At 39.2% G+C, this 14,596-nt stretch overlaps 1 protein-coding gene across 2 annotated transcripts in view; it reads left to right on the top strand.

Annotated features, from left to right (window-relative positions):
• Positions 1–14,596, top strand: part of gria3a (glutamate receptor, ionotropic, AMPA 3a) — a 76,512-nt gene that overhangs the window by 1,303 nt on the left and 60,613 nt on the right. The gene's annotated exons all lie outside the window — the stretch shown is intronic.

Below are 14,596 nucleotides of genomic sequence, written 5' to 3' on the forward strand. Positions count from 1 at the left end.
AAACTCACCAGCTGGATGATGGAGCATGATGGCCTGTAATTGGCCAAACACGGTGATTTTGTAAACTGAGTAATTCAATAATTCCAGAGATGCTGATGAGCAGCACTTTAGGTTACTGCGGGGAAAAACAAACACACTGGTTGTTGTAGGATCTGGCTGTGACTTCAGATAATGGTTGCCAATCACAAAGTGTACTGTGCTGGTAGCTGTGGCTCCATCATGCAAATTGTTAGATTAAAAAAATAATTATAACTTAAATAACCTCAAAGTAAGCTTCACATTTGCAGCTTGATAATAAAGCTTTTGACGAATATTTGAAAGGTAAAAATAGCCTTCCTAAACGTCATTTATCACCATAATTGAAGTATACTGCAGATTTGAAGCAAATTAAGGTTATCTGGGTCCAAATCAACTTTTTGATAATGATTTAAATTATCACAAAAGGTTAACCCAGCAGCACAGTGGAGTAAATTCTTCCTACTACAGCTTTGGATGTATAAATAGCCTACTGCATCAACTGTAACATGCTGTAATCCATGTAGTCATATCTACAAACGTGATGGATTTGATAGGAAGGGCTGTGGAGTGTGAGATGGCTTCATAATTGGTCTACCAGTCACTTCTCTGCCATGTAGGGCACCGAGCTCTGCCTGGAGAATTAATTTGTTATCCTTCTTCCCACCAACTGCACTCCGCACTTTTTCGCTTACGGATCAGCTGCGGCTCTCCTAACTCTGTCAGCTGCCGTAGAGACTGCTGTGTAACCTAATAAGGTGAGAAAAAGGGCAGAGAAGATAGGAAAATTGAACAGTATTGCGCCTTGTACATCAAGGGCCTGGCTCTGATGAAAAAGCCAAAATGCTGTTGAGGTGATGTAGTTGTTGGGGAGCAGCCTTGGGGATATTTGCAGAGAGATGCAGGTTTCGGCGCTCACACCTTGACGCAGTTCGACCACAGCCTTGCGATGACGGCTGTGCTGAGTGATTACAGCGGGGCGGCTGTGGGGTCAGTGCTTAGCTCAAGGGCACTTCAGCAGTTGTCACTGAGGAAGAGATGAATATGACATGCTTGGCCTTTCAAGATGAGGTGTAAGAAACAAAATCTTCTATTTGGGGCTGTTTTTTTATTTAAAAAAGGCCTAAAGTAAGACATTATGTAAGATTAGTCATCCAGGAACACATTTCCTGTGACAGTGTCTTTGAGCTGTTTCCCCTCCAGTCAACTTTACCCATACGGTGTCTTTGGATATGCATTGATATTATAGGATAATGCTTCTTAGTTATTGTATTTATTGTTATCACAACTTCCAACAAGTCATCGTATGGAATAGGGCTGGGCGATATGGATATAATCTAATATTCTGATATTAGGTAGTTTGTTTTGTATCTCGATAACCATATTTACAAATTTCCAGTATATTTGAATAATTCTTTTGGAATGAATCACCTGACAAATGAAAATGATTGGGCATAATAGCCCAAAGAACATTATTTCCAGCTATGTTCCCATGCATGCTCATAAATACAGCATTATTGGATTTAACATTATTTTGATTTTAGTACACTGGGTGTAGGGGCAAAAGTCAATATCAGTGTGCATTGCATAGATCTATCTCTAAAAACATATTACATCCTTTAAAATATACGCCCTCCAAATACTGTATCTCAAACACATTTTTATTTTAAATGAGTCTGTGCTTGTTATAATCAATGTAGGCGGTGTAATTATGTATTAATCAGTTAAACAGTTAAAATAGAGGCCTTTTGAATTATAAAAGCAATTACTGTCTGATTTTGATTGTGCACTTTAAAGATTCAGAACATAACCGGGATTCTTTGTCTCTTTGAGTAAACCTGGAGTAAATCCATTGTTTTGGAAAGAAGCTTAACGTTTTTTTTCTTAAAGGAAAGAATACAAACTGGATAATCAGGAGGATTAATGTAAGCAAGATAAGCTAGATGCTTCCCTGTTGAAAAAGACCAGCGAGCCGCTCATTATGAATAGCAGCCTGGCCAGCTTGTGACTAAGACATGGGTTGAGCACCAAACTCCATCATTCTTATTTTAGTAGTCTGGATTGCATAATGCCCTGCTTCCCTGTCAGGTGTTGATGTAACAAATGGATGTGATGATTATGATTTGACACATTTCTATTCTGGCAAGATAGACAGTTAGTCATTGCTGTGCTTTCCTTCAGCTCACATTGTTCATTCTGATAAGATTAGCAAGTGTTAATATGGCTGCGATTTTAAATCTGCTTATTGCTTGTTATCTTCGGGATTGTCTACAAAACTTCCACTTTTGTGTCGAACCAATTCATCTAATAATGATTTGAAAAGGTGAGACTATTTATTTCTTGCCTGAGCTGATTTGTTGTGCGGATCCTGAATGGAATAAAGCAGGACAACGCTGCTGTCCTCCAGCCGGGTCAGTTTATAATGATTGTTACAAATCCCTGATGGCAAATGACTGTGTTATTGGCAGTGTGGATCAATAGGTGAGGCTATAGTACTGTGTGTGTGTGTGTGTGTGTGTGTGTGTGTGTGTGTGTGTGTGTGTGTGTGTGTGTGTGTGTGTGTGTGTGTGTGTGTGTGTGTGTGTGTGTGTGGTGTGTGTGTGTGTGTGTGTGTGTGTGTGTGTGTGTGTGTGTGTGTGTGTGTGTGTGTGTGTGTGTGTGTGTGTGTGTGTGTGTGTGTGTGTGTGTGTGTGTGTGTGTGTGTGTGTGTGTGTGTGTGTGTGTGTGTGTGTGTGTGTGTGTGTGTGTTCTCCAGTATGGAAAAATCAATTCTCACCAAGCTTTCATTTTCTCTATCCCAGTCCCTCTCTTCTAATATATGGCTGTACTCCAACTTCCCCTTGGCCAGAGATGCTGAATCGTCACTTTGATGCTTACATAGCAGCTTAGAACGTTAAAAACAAACAAACCTGTACCCAATGAAACATTGCGGCAAACTATTTCCAATCATTGCAACTTGATTGAATTGATTCTGACCAAGAGAACTTCCCTGTGCTGCTGTGTTTATTATCTCACCAATCTGTGTCTAGCTGGAGTGAAGCTGCAGGAAGTATTGATGTGGCACCTTGCCCCGGGCCTGGACAGATTGTGTGCATAAATGCACAAATGGAAAGGTTATATTCATTAAGACTGAGGTCAGGGCAGGAAGAGAGAGCGGAGACAGAGTTGTGTGCCTGGCTGGGCAATAAGGGAGGAGTCACAACAAGTTCATCTGGGTTCATCATGTTTGGATTAGGCGCCGGGGCAGACAGCGGGAACAGATCATTCACATCTTCATTTCAAAGCAGTTACTCAATGTACATTTAATTATCAGACTAATTTACATTCACATAAAATGCTTGTCCAGATCTGAAAAGTGATGGATGTGCCCTAAATCGGATTTCTTTTAAATAGCCAGTAGGGCTACTGGTTCCAAAAAGAAGTCAATGAGAAGTTGACCCATCTTCTAAATCACTAGTACCAAGTCTTCTTTAATTCAGCATGAAGTTCCTTTTGTAAATTATTGTCCCTGTTAAGGAATAATTCTTCTAGATATCTAACCTTTTGCTCTGTGACGTTTTATGATCTACTCTGACGTCTGTTATCTCCTTTAAGGAAAGGCATTGGTGCCATATGTGTTGTTGTCACCAGTTTGTGACCGGTCAACTTGTCTGGCACGAATGGTAATTGTTGTGAGAACGCTGAGGCACTTCTTTATCGGTGTTTGTGGACTCTAAGGTGTGAAATCTTTGAGGCCATGAGCGTCGGACGCAAGTGATTCAGTGTTCCCAGCTGTTTAGTCTACTCCTTCAGAGATGTTGATTACTCTCTGTGAACCAGTTAAAAGGTCTAACAGAGAGAGAGGCTCTTCAGAATTGACGTGGCAACTCTCCCGTGAAGTCAGACCCTCTGACTCGTGATTTGTGATGTGAATCCTCCGGCCGATACTCTGAATAAACCCATCAGTGTTTGACATCAAAGCTCCAGCTCTCACCGTGTCTCCTTCCTGAGTCGGTGACTCCCACTGCATTGCTACACAGAAGTTTCCCCCACAGTCCCATTGATGCAGATTCTTATCGGCCTGTGGTGATCGTTGGAATTTCGGCCTCAAACTGAATAGAAATTGAGGTTGATCAGTTTGTTCAAGTTTTTCAGTGTTATTTGGTGAAGTCATTTGAGTATTTCTGTGCAATAAGCGTTAGGGCAGCTTATGCTTTAGGGCGGTTTGACCATGTGATTGTCCAGTTAGGTGTTTTCTTTCACTGTGAATTTTCAGTTCATGTAAGTTTATTTACAGTTTATTTGCCTAAAATGTATTTTTCTGCATTGGTAGTACATTGCTCCTCTCTCTTGAATCACCTCTGGCGACCAATAAATGGCAACATCCAGAAACCAAAGAGCAAAATGTGAGGTTCAAAACTGTTGTCCATGCAACAATTGGTATGTCACCGTAAATACATTCACTCTTTATACCGTCTTCAATGTAGTTACATCAGAAGTTGCCAAGCAATGTAAACATTTCTTTTTTAAAGCCACATCATGCGCTTTTATAGACTATCCTCTTAACTTGTCTAAAGAGGAAGCATGAATCTGCTCAGAGCATTTTCTTTCCAAAAATGAACCTTTTACTTGATCCAATGTCATTATGACAGTGTGTTTCTTATTAACGTGTTTATTATAGCCACCTATCCTCCCTCTGTTGTGACTCACTCACCAGTGTGATGCTGCTCAGACAGAGGCTAATGTTAGAGCACTTCACTGTGTAGGCAACGGACAGTCCTACTGATGCAGCATAGACCCGTTTACGTAGCCAGATCTACTCCTCCTCCTCCTCCTCCTCCTCCTCTTCCTCTTCCTCTTCTTCTTCTGCATTATTAAGACAGTGGTGAAGACATTGAATCATGAGCTGTGTCCAAATAAGGACAGTTATGCAAATTAAGTAAAAAGGTTTGCTTGAATCCATCATAATATGTTTTGTTATCTGCATAGTGCAGACAGGGACTACAGAAGAAGCAGCATACATCGGACATTAACATTTTTAATGTGTCATTCAAACAACAGATAAGATGTGCTTTTAGAAAAAAGGGAAAGGATCACCTTCCCTTGGTGTGAAAGTCATATTACTCATAGATGGCTCTGGATGAGGGATTAACTCTAATGGTGTAATATTCAATAGGCCAAGATTATTTAAAGAATTTAAAAGGGACCTATCATGCAAAATGCACTTTTGTACGTCTTTTATACATGAATATGTGTCCCCGGTGTTCCAGGGAACTCACCAAGTGTCAGAAGACACAACCCTCTCTATTTTCCTCCATACCCAAATCTCTAAAAACGGGGCTGCAACGGAGCTGATTATTATTTGAATTTTTCTGACGTCAGAAACAGGGAGCTCCGCCTACTGTATATGGGCAACTCTCCACCTATCAGGGGAATGAGAGACCGTTCGAAAGCGCTGGAGACGCTGTAGTACATATGCCAGGCCTGTAAGTGGCGCTGTAGTCTGCCACAAAAGCAGCGAAGAAGACTTCTCACAGAATCAGCCCTTGCAAAAACAGGGCTGGAAAAGAGCAAATAGAGCGAAATGAGGCATGGCTAAAATGCATGATCTGTTTGGTATTTTGAAAAAAAACTTCACAGACATGTTTTATATCGGTATGGCCCTACAATATATGTTTCAAATATAGCATGATAGCAGAGGTCGCGTTAACCGAATATTTTCCGTCTATGACGTAATTTTTCCAAGACTGACGGAAAACTCTGAAAGCAGTCCGTCATTTTGACAGATTAGAACACAACTCGGAACAGCGCCAAAATGTCCACCAGCGGCCCACATTATATTACATCCTTAGTGGCCAGGTCGACTGAGGGCGATCTACTGTACTCTACTGTAACTATTATTTAGTAATTCACACCCCTGTCCAGTTAGTGGCGAGTGTGTGTATATTAAGTAGCTATTGTCTAGTCTTGTATTTGACCTCGTTGATTACCTCGTTGTTTAACCGGCTTTAGCAATCGCAAAATGTCACGGCAGCTGAGTGTCCGAAGCTTTTTTAATAAGCCCAGTAATTGTGATGGTGTGGATAAACGAGGTGAAAAAAGAGGGATTGATGCAGTGGAGGATGAAGGACAAGCCAGTAAGACTAAAACTGACAACGTTCAGCCAGCAGCAGAGGGACAAGCAAGTGGCAAGGAAAAATAAATCATTCATATTCGTTTTGACATGAAAAGTGACCGCACGGTCGGTGTTTCTGTTCATCTTTTTTTTCTCCATGCCCTTAAAAGTTCTGTATGAATCATAAAAAAAAGGAATGAATGAACATTTGCTGCTTAGTACCCAAACATAAATATGAAATATGTCTCATCATTAAAACATGAAAAATAAAATGACGGGTAATAATGGATTATGACGGAAATTTTACGATCCTGTCCGTCAAAATGACGGACAACGAAAATGTCTAACGCAACCACTGCATGATAGGTCCACTTTAATATACATTTTGTGAAACAAGCATATTGGCTTTGTGCCAAGAGTTACTGTAGATGAGAAGATTAATTTAATTCTCATTTATGTATGCTAAATAAAGCTTAGCAAGTATTAAGACTGAAAACAGGGAAAACAGCTGACTTGCTCTGGTCTAAAGGTAATGACATCTGCCTAACAGCAACTCTTAAAATAACTTAAGAGAAATGGGATTATTTCTGGTAAAATGACACAATATAAGGGATTCCTAATGGTGGACACTACAGTTGAAAAGGGTTAAAACTATATCAAAATATCATCTTTTGTATGTTAGGTATAAATAGGCAAATCATGCAAAAGTTAATGCTAACCCTAAACCTAACTAGTAGATGTAGGAGAAATGTACAGATAAACAATCTGTATTTGAGATGTTTTCTTTCCACTTTTCTGAAAGAAGAACATTCAGATACATTTTCAGAGTTGAGCATTAGCTCTGTTTTGTTTGTAGTGTCTAGCCTTAATTAGTACGATTTGGAAGAACAACTCACACAGTCGTCCGTTCAGAAGCTTTCAAGGTTTCTGGAAACAACAAAAAAGCACATCAGAGGATTTTTTGTTTTTTGTTAGATCATTAGAGCATTTGAAATATTGCAATGTCCTAAAGTAAATGTCAATTAGGCAATGCTTTACACAAATGTTGCTGTAGTCACTGTAGTAAAACAAACGTGCTGGACCATAACCAAACAGACCATAACAACCTTGGATCCATCATAATTCTGAGAACTCATTTAAACCGACAAGTCATGAATGATGCATGAGCAACAGAGACAAGGTTGTCTAAGTGTTTGGCCCGAGGGAGAGCGCTCTGCATGATAGTTTAGTTCACACTGACCACAGAAATAAATGTGTACAGAGGACACACCCATTACATTCTTTTCGAAACCATTTGTATTTTATTCACCAGCATCAGTCAGTGATGTCGCAAGGGAAGCAAAAACAGTGCAAAGCCTAACTGTGAAAAACATATTCCCTATCTCGATATTTGGACAACCAGACATCTTGGATTTTTGTGTGTCGCTTGAATACCTGAATGGATCCTTTCAATTTGTGAGCCCTTGAACAGAACGAGACTTACCCAAAAGCATGTCCTTTTATCACGGCGCTCAGATAAAAATATCTTCCTGCTACTGCAGCCAGAGTCCTGTCAGTTCGTATGACCCGCCCCAAGTTGATAAGCACTCATCCTCAGATTTGTCATGGCGTCCTCATTGGGAAGCATGATAAAAACGTCTTTTAAAATAATTGTATCTAACTAAACCAACATTCCCCTTGCAGGCAATGACGTTTACTAACTGATACTTTCGCTGACATGAACACATGGTTTGACCCTTAGTTTAATAAGAGCGTATAGGGTGTATTGCTGTAGGGCATCCTAACACTCATGGGTCAACGTGCAGCATAAATGCAATTTTCATTTTCATTTAATTTCAATCTTTATTTCGAACAGATTAAAAAAATAACAAATACAAAATAAAAAATGTGAAAAACAGAATACCGTATTGTTAAAATACAGTATTTATCCACATTCATGATAATATTGATATATTCAACAAAAAAGTCTTCATATTAATAATAATAATAAATCATATGTGTCCGAAAGGGAGTAGGAGGAAGCAAATGCTTATTAATTCCCACCCCTTACTTGATCAATGATTGTCCTTTAAATCATTATGCAAGTTATTCCTACTTACATTTACATTTATACATACATATACAATCATTTCTCATCTTCAATCACCTCTCTTCATTCTCATAGTTTACCCAAAAAGTGTTTCTGTACATCCTTTTAAACTGAATTATGCTTGTGCTTTGTTTGAACTCCTGCTCCAAACCATTCCATAAAATCACCCCACTCATACTTCTCAGAGTTGTTCTGACCTTGAGTTGTTTCAAATGTAGATTTCCTCTTAAATTATACCCACCCTCTCTGTCTATGAACAATGTTTTTAATTTCCTAGGAAGTAGATTATGTCTTGCTCTGTACATGATTTGTGCCGTTTTAAATTGAACCAGATCAGTGAACTTCAATATGTGTGACTTCAAAAATAATACATTAGTGTGTTCAAGATATCCAACATTATTGATAACTCTTATAGCCCTTTTTTGTAATGTGCATAACGGCTGTAGGTTGGTTTTGTACGTGTTTCCCCAAATCTCCACACAGTAAATCAGATATGGCAATATCAGTGTGTTATATAGAGTATACAATGAGTTGTGGTCCAGAATGTGTCTGGCTTTTCCCAATATTGCGATAGTCTTAGCCAGTTTTGCTTTTACATGAGTGATATGAGGTTTCCAGCTGATTTTGTGGTCTAAAACCACACCAAGGAACTTAATTTCATATACTCTTTCTATGTTTATGTTATCTAGTATTAATTGCACCTGTGGATTTGTTTTAGGTTTTCCAAATAACATAATCTTTGTTTTGCTTATATTTAATGAAAACAATATATAGCTATAGCTTTATTTGTACTGATGCCAAGGAAATGGTCACAACTACAACAGAGAATTTTAAATATCAGTTAGCTGAAGACATGTAAGAAAGCTTACAGAAAAAACTGATTGCATTGTTCTCTCATATCTGCTTAACCTCGAGTTAATGTAATGTAAAAGGGCCGAATATTATGAAAAAGGGTCTGGGGGCAAGCTGCTGGAGCTGTGTGCGGTTAGTCTTTCATCCTGTGCCTCAGCATGTGCGTACATGTCAGCGCCATAACGCAGCGACGGTGATGACTACTGACAAGCTACAGTGATGCTGCAGCGCTGTGTTGCAGTCTTACACAACATCCTTCAGGGAGCCTGCCGCTGATAGTTCTGCTGCTATTCACTAAATGTTACCTGAGATCATGCAAGGACAAAAAGTTGTTAACTAAAAAGAATAAGAGAAAACCAAAAAAAGCCATTGGGGCAGTGAATAATTTAGAAGGCGCTGTTTTCGTTGGTTTAGATACGTTGTACGAGCTCAGCTGTTGAATGCAAAAAAAGAAAAGAAAATCCTTTCAAGTGCTTCAGTGAATTTGAATTTAGATGAAAAAGAAACAATTAAAATCTCATTAGTTTAATATTCATATTTAATAATATTTTATGTCCATAGTGACACATTTATGTCGTGTTATCCTACAAGAATGAACACCACATGATTAGAGTTAATGAATTGTGAAAAGGTTGAGAGTTTTGTTCTATAATTAATTGTAATCCATTAAAATCAATGAATTTCATGGATTTGATGAAGAATGTTACTGTTTTGAATAGTTAATTGAAACTAATGTGCATACAGAGTCATAGGATTTTCCACTTTTCCTTTTCTTGATGTATTTTTCATGTCCCAGTGTCTTCTGCAGCATTGCAGCAATACCACATTTTGAAATAGAGTGTGTTGTATTCCTCTGTCTCCTGTGATTGTGGTCCTTGGATGAGGTTTTTTTCAGTATATGCAAAGCATGTGTAGGTGGAGTGTTAGCAGAGCTCTTATTTCCCTACGTGCAGTGAAATATTAAAGCGTATTCTTCCATACAAGACTCCAGTAGCCACAGGCCATGTCTGTGTATCTCTGCTGTACATTTCGTATTCTTTTAGCATGTGGGCTGAATCCAGTCCTATTTCTCAGATTAGGGCTAATCCAACAGAGTTGCCCCGCTCTTTGCATATAATGAGTATCTGCTGGGGGTAACCCGCTGGAAAATGTGCGCTTCTACAAAGCTGTAATCTGTAGAGAAGAGGGAATTCCTGCCAACATGTAGCTGTACTGCCTGAGGAGAAACACCTACTCAAGCTTCAGTCCCTTTATGCCCCCTGCTTTCTCCGTGGTTGGTCAGCTGGGTTGAATTGCACAACAATGCAGGCCGTAATGCGGATTCAAATGTGAACGCTTGAATGTCATAACACAGAGATCATTTAAACCCCGGTGCACTTTGCCTTAAGTCAGATTTTCACCTTACAGCAAACATTTACTGTGATTTTATGGGGAAATTATACAAGCGCGTCCAAACAAGCCTTTCAGTAGAATTAAGTGCAGCTTATTAAGTTCAAACTAAATGAGATGCTGTGAAGAATCTCTACTCAAAAGCTCATGTGCAATTTTATGAAAATGCATAATGTAATAATTATCTAGTTTTTATTAGCCATGTTAATGAGTTTGGTTATCTCTTAGTCTTTCCTCATGCTTCAACTGCTTTCAATATTGTGTTATTCGCTTCAGTGTTAGCTGTATTTTGTGATAAGTGCTAACTGATGGCCTGCCAAAGCTGAAATGTATGTGTTTACCTACCACAATGAATGCAACTGAATATCCATTTCACAGTTAATTTCACTCTAGAGTTATGCTTTAGATTGCATTGTAATGAATTATACTATTTGTTTTGACTTAAACATGGAAATGAGTAAAGGACGTTAAGGTTTGTCCTACATCATAACTTACATATTCTCTCCCCGAGTAAAATTTCCAAATGTAATGGAACAAATCTTTTGATTTACCGCTTTCTTAAAGGTCAAACACTCTAATGGATTCATGTGGAAGTTATTGGAGGATTTTTCTGGATTGGCACCGGACAGAAATGCCTAGAATTTGACATTAAGTGAATAAAAACATAAACTACTTACGATGGTTATAAATTATTTAGGTTTTCCTGTATTACAAGCAATACAAAATTAAAGTTGAATGGGTTTGCCTTTCACAATCTCAGCATGCAGATCAGGACTAATCTACAGAATATATTTAGTTTCCAATGAATAAAATAACAAAAGTGTATTATTTCATGTGTTTATCCAACCTTTTGTATTGCCAAGTGCATGCTGGGAGATATAGACCCCCTCCGTTCCTCTCGTGAAGCAGAAACAGAATTTTTGAAAGTGAATCTAAATTCTGATGGAAACCTCAGTAGACAGCTGTGATAACGTTTAGCAACACCTGCGCCCCACTGTGTGGTCGTACACAAACAGGGTCCTGAGATATTCCCACAACATCCCTGCACTTCCTGTCCAGCTGACACACTTAATAGTTGATGGCAGAAAGCATATGAGGCGTGTTATCTGGAATAACAGGAGAGGTATTGCTGTGTGTTCTGACCCTGCAAATCATCACTCAGACGACGGGCAAAGCTTCCACGAGCAAACACAGAATCTGCTGAGTGTCTCTCAGTCAGCAAATTTCCTAGATTTGTCGGCATCCTCGGACCAGCCTAGTAATGCTGTCTCATTTTAAAATCTTATTTAAAACACAAGTGGAAAGAGATCTTGATTACTTTTTGGTTCCTTTTGACTCAACATTTTCCCAACACCTATTAATACCCTATGGCGATATTGTTGGTTTTTGCAGGAATAAGCAGAAAGTAGTCTAGTGAACTGGCTTAGGGTAGAGACAATCTTTGTGTCATGAAGGAAAAATGGATCACCTTGATTTATAGTCCTTAGTTATTTATACAGTTGTAAATCCTCCGGAGGTTACATAACACATGAGACATCAGGGGTTAATGGTTTACATGAAACCTGATGTAAGACGCAGTGTGACAGGACATAAATCAAACATGGCGGTATGACTTTGACATTGTAATACATTTATAGTATGAAACAATATTTCACAAATAAAATAAACATATTACTGTACATGCCAGTCTAGTAGGAAGAAGACCAACACGGTTTTGAATGCTTTCACCTTTCGCACAGTGCTTTTTAGCCATGACCAACAAATACAACATCAAATATACTGTAAACTTCCCTAACATACTACTCACTGCTCAACTTTGAGGCAGAAAATAGCCAATGTTCTCACTAATGGTCTAGTTTGCTTATGTAGGTCAAATAGAGGCATCACTATTAAAATGAGACCATAAAGTCTTTGTATTAGCTTTACAAAGAGACTTAAACCTGTGCTGCAGTGTGTTAGATGTCTCTACTTCGCTCTGGTATGGAAGGGCTAATTTACATCTACATTTGCTAGGTTGTATGTTTGTTAGCTTTTTCCTCTAAAACTCTTCACCTCTCTGAGGTTCAAATTAAATCAGGTCGAACACTTTGAACCAGACTGAAATATCTCAACTACTTCTTGATTGGTTGCCATGCCATTTTGACCAAACATGAATGCTTCCTGAATTATTCTAAAGACTTTGTTGATCCCTGACTTTTTCCTTTATCTCCATGATTAACATGTTTGGCTTTAGGCAAAACACTGAACAACTATTGTATAATGTGCCATTAAAACTCACGATTAGTACTAATAACTTCGGCTACCCTCTGACTTTATATCTTGTGTGCCATCAGAAGGTCACATTTTCAATTTGTCTTATACTTTGGTTTTTATTTTGTTGGAGCTAAAGAGCCAACTTTAACATGCTAACATGCCTAACTAAGATCAGGCTCATCATACACCTGCCTCACATCCAATCGTTAGCACTGTATTTGTGATTTAGTCATGTTAGCATGCTAGTTTTAGCATTTTACTCAAAGCCCCAATGTCCAGCCTCCTCACAAAGCTGCTCGTAGGGCTGTGCGTCTTAGTCTTTTCAGTGATTCATGCTTTTATATGTTGGAATGCAAAAGTCATTCAAATGTTTTTGAGCTCAAGGGCATTAAAGAGGCTTTACATAACACAGCTATAGTGTATATGATGATTTGTTGTGTACAGCTTTGAATGGATTTGAATGGTGTTCATGCTTAAAGGCAGAGCTCCTTCTATAGTTGGTGAATATAGTCAGTGTTTTTCTAGCTAATCTTTTATAGGTTGGTAATTCTGGCACAGCAGATGCATGTTGTGTTTTGTCCTGTGCCTCCTTGTGACCCTGGGACAGGAGGACAGGTATTCCCATGTGGCTGAGACCAACACCTCCTCAGTAAGTCCTGCTGCTCTTGCCCCCTTTAGTATTGCTGCAGGCACTGCTCTCAGACAGCAGCGGAAAAACAACTTCCCACCAGGCCGCAGCACACGAAGAAACTGGTTATTTGTAATTGTCACAAAAAAAGTCCTTGTCCTTACCTTGTCCACACCCCAAGGCTCTCACCAGTGACTCAGTCCAAGAAAAGTCACCTCCCCATGTCAGTGTGTGTCCTCCTTTATTCTTTTCTTATAATCACCTTCTTACATGCAAGTTCAAGGACAGCAGCTCCCCTCTGTTCCCTCTCAGCAATGGAGCTTTAAGAATGTCCTTTGTAGGCTCGGCTCTGCTGTGCACACACACCACAGGTTCACCCCTACATCAGCGAGTTTTATGCTAGATTTAAAAGAAGATTCTGCAGCTGTCTGCAGGAGAGACCCTCAAAGCTGCAAAGCCCCAAGTTAAGGGAATACATAAGACAGGAGCTGCTGTATATACTAAGTTTGAGTAGCTGGCAAGAGATGAAGAAGAACAAATAGATGAGGGAGAACAGTTGAAACAGCAGTGATGTGTTGTTAGATGATTGAAGAAATCACATGGAAAATAAAGAGAGGTAGATTTTTCAGGTTGGATATTAATCATGCATATAAGGCGCGTTAGTATTCTGAACAGAAATACTCAGAGCCCTCAGTGGAAAAACATAGCTGCTCTTCCCCTCTGTAATAAAATAAATGATGCGTATCTTCATTGCTGACCATGACCAGGGGAATGTACTGATGTTGACTCGTGTTTACTGCTTCATGAGCCCAAATATACGATTGAATTCATCCTCTAGCAGAACAGGCTGTCAACTTGTTTAACCTTGAAGAAAAGAGCTATAATAGATGACATATCAGGAGGCGTGTGGCGCAGTGGGTTAGTGCGTTGGTGTTCGGATCAGGGGGTCACAGGTTCAAACCCCACTGCAGTCAGCATGTCGTTGTGTCCCTGGGCAAGACACTTCACCCCAAATTGCTCCTGTGGGGATGGTCCACAGTATTGAGTATGTAATAAAGTATTGGATAAAAGCGACTTGTAGTAACATGTAATAATAATGTAATGACCGAAGGAGTGTTTTTGCCCGCTATTCTTTTGGGATAACACAAGCATAATATTGCAGAAGAAATGTGTGAATCTATAATTTGAGGAGGATTTGTGTTGTTGAATAATGTTATCCACTGAGAGAGCTATACCTTGAAGCCTACTGAATCAGAAACTGAATATAAGATCATCC

The sequence above is a fragment of the Trematomus bernacchii genome, unplaced genomic scaffold (assembly GCF_902827165.1).
Source record: "Trematomus bernacchii unplaced genomic scaffold, fTreBer1.1, whole genome shotgun sequence".
Classification (NCBI taxonomy): Eukaryota; Metazoa; Chordata; class Actinopteri; order Perciformes; family Nototheniidae; genus Trematomus; species Trematomus bernacchii.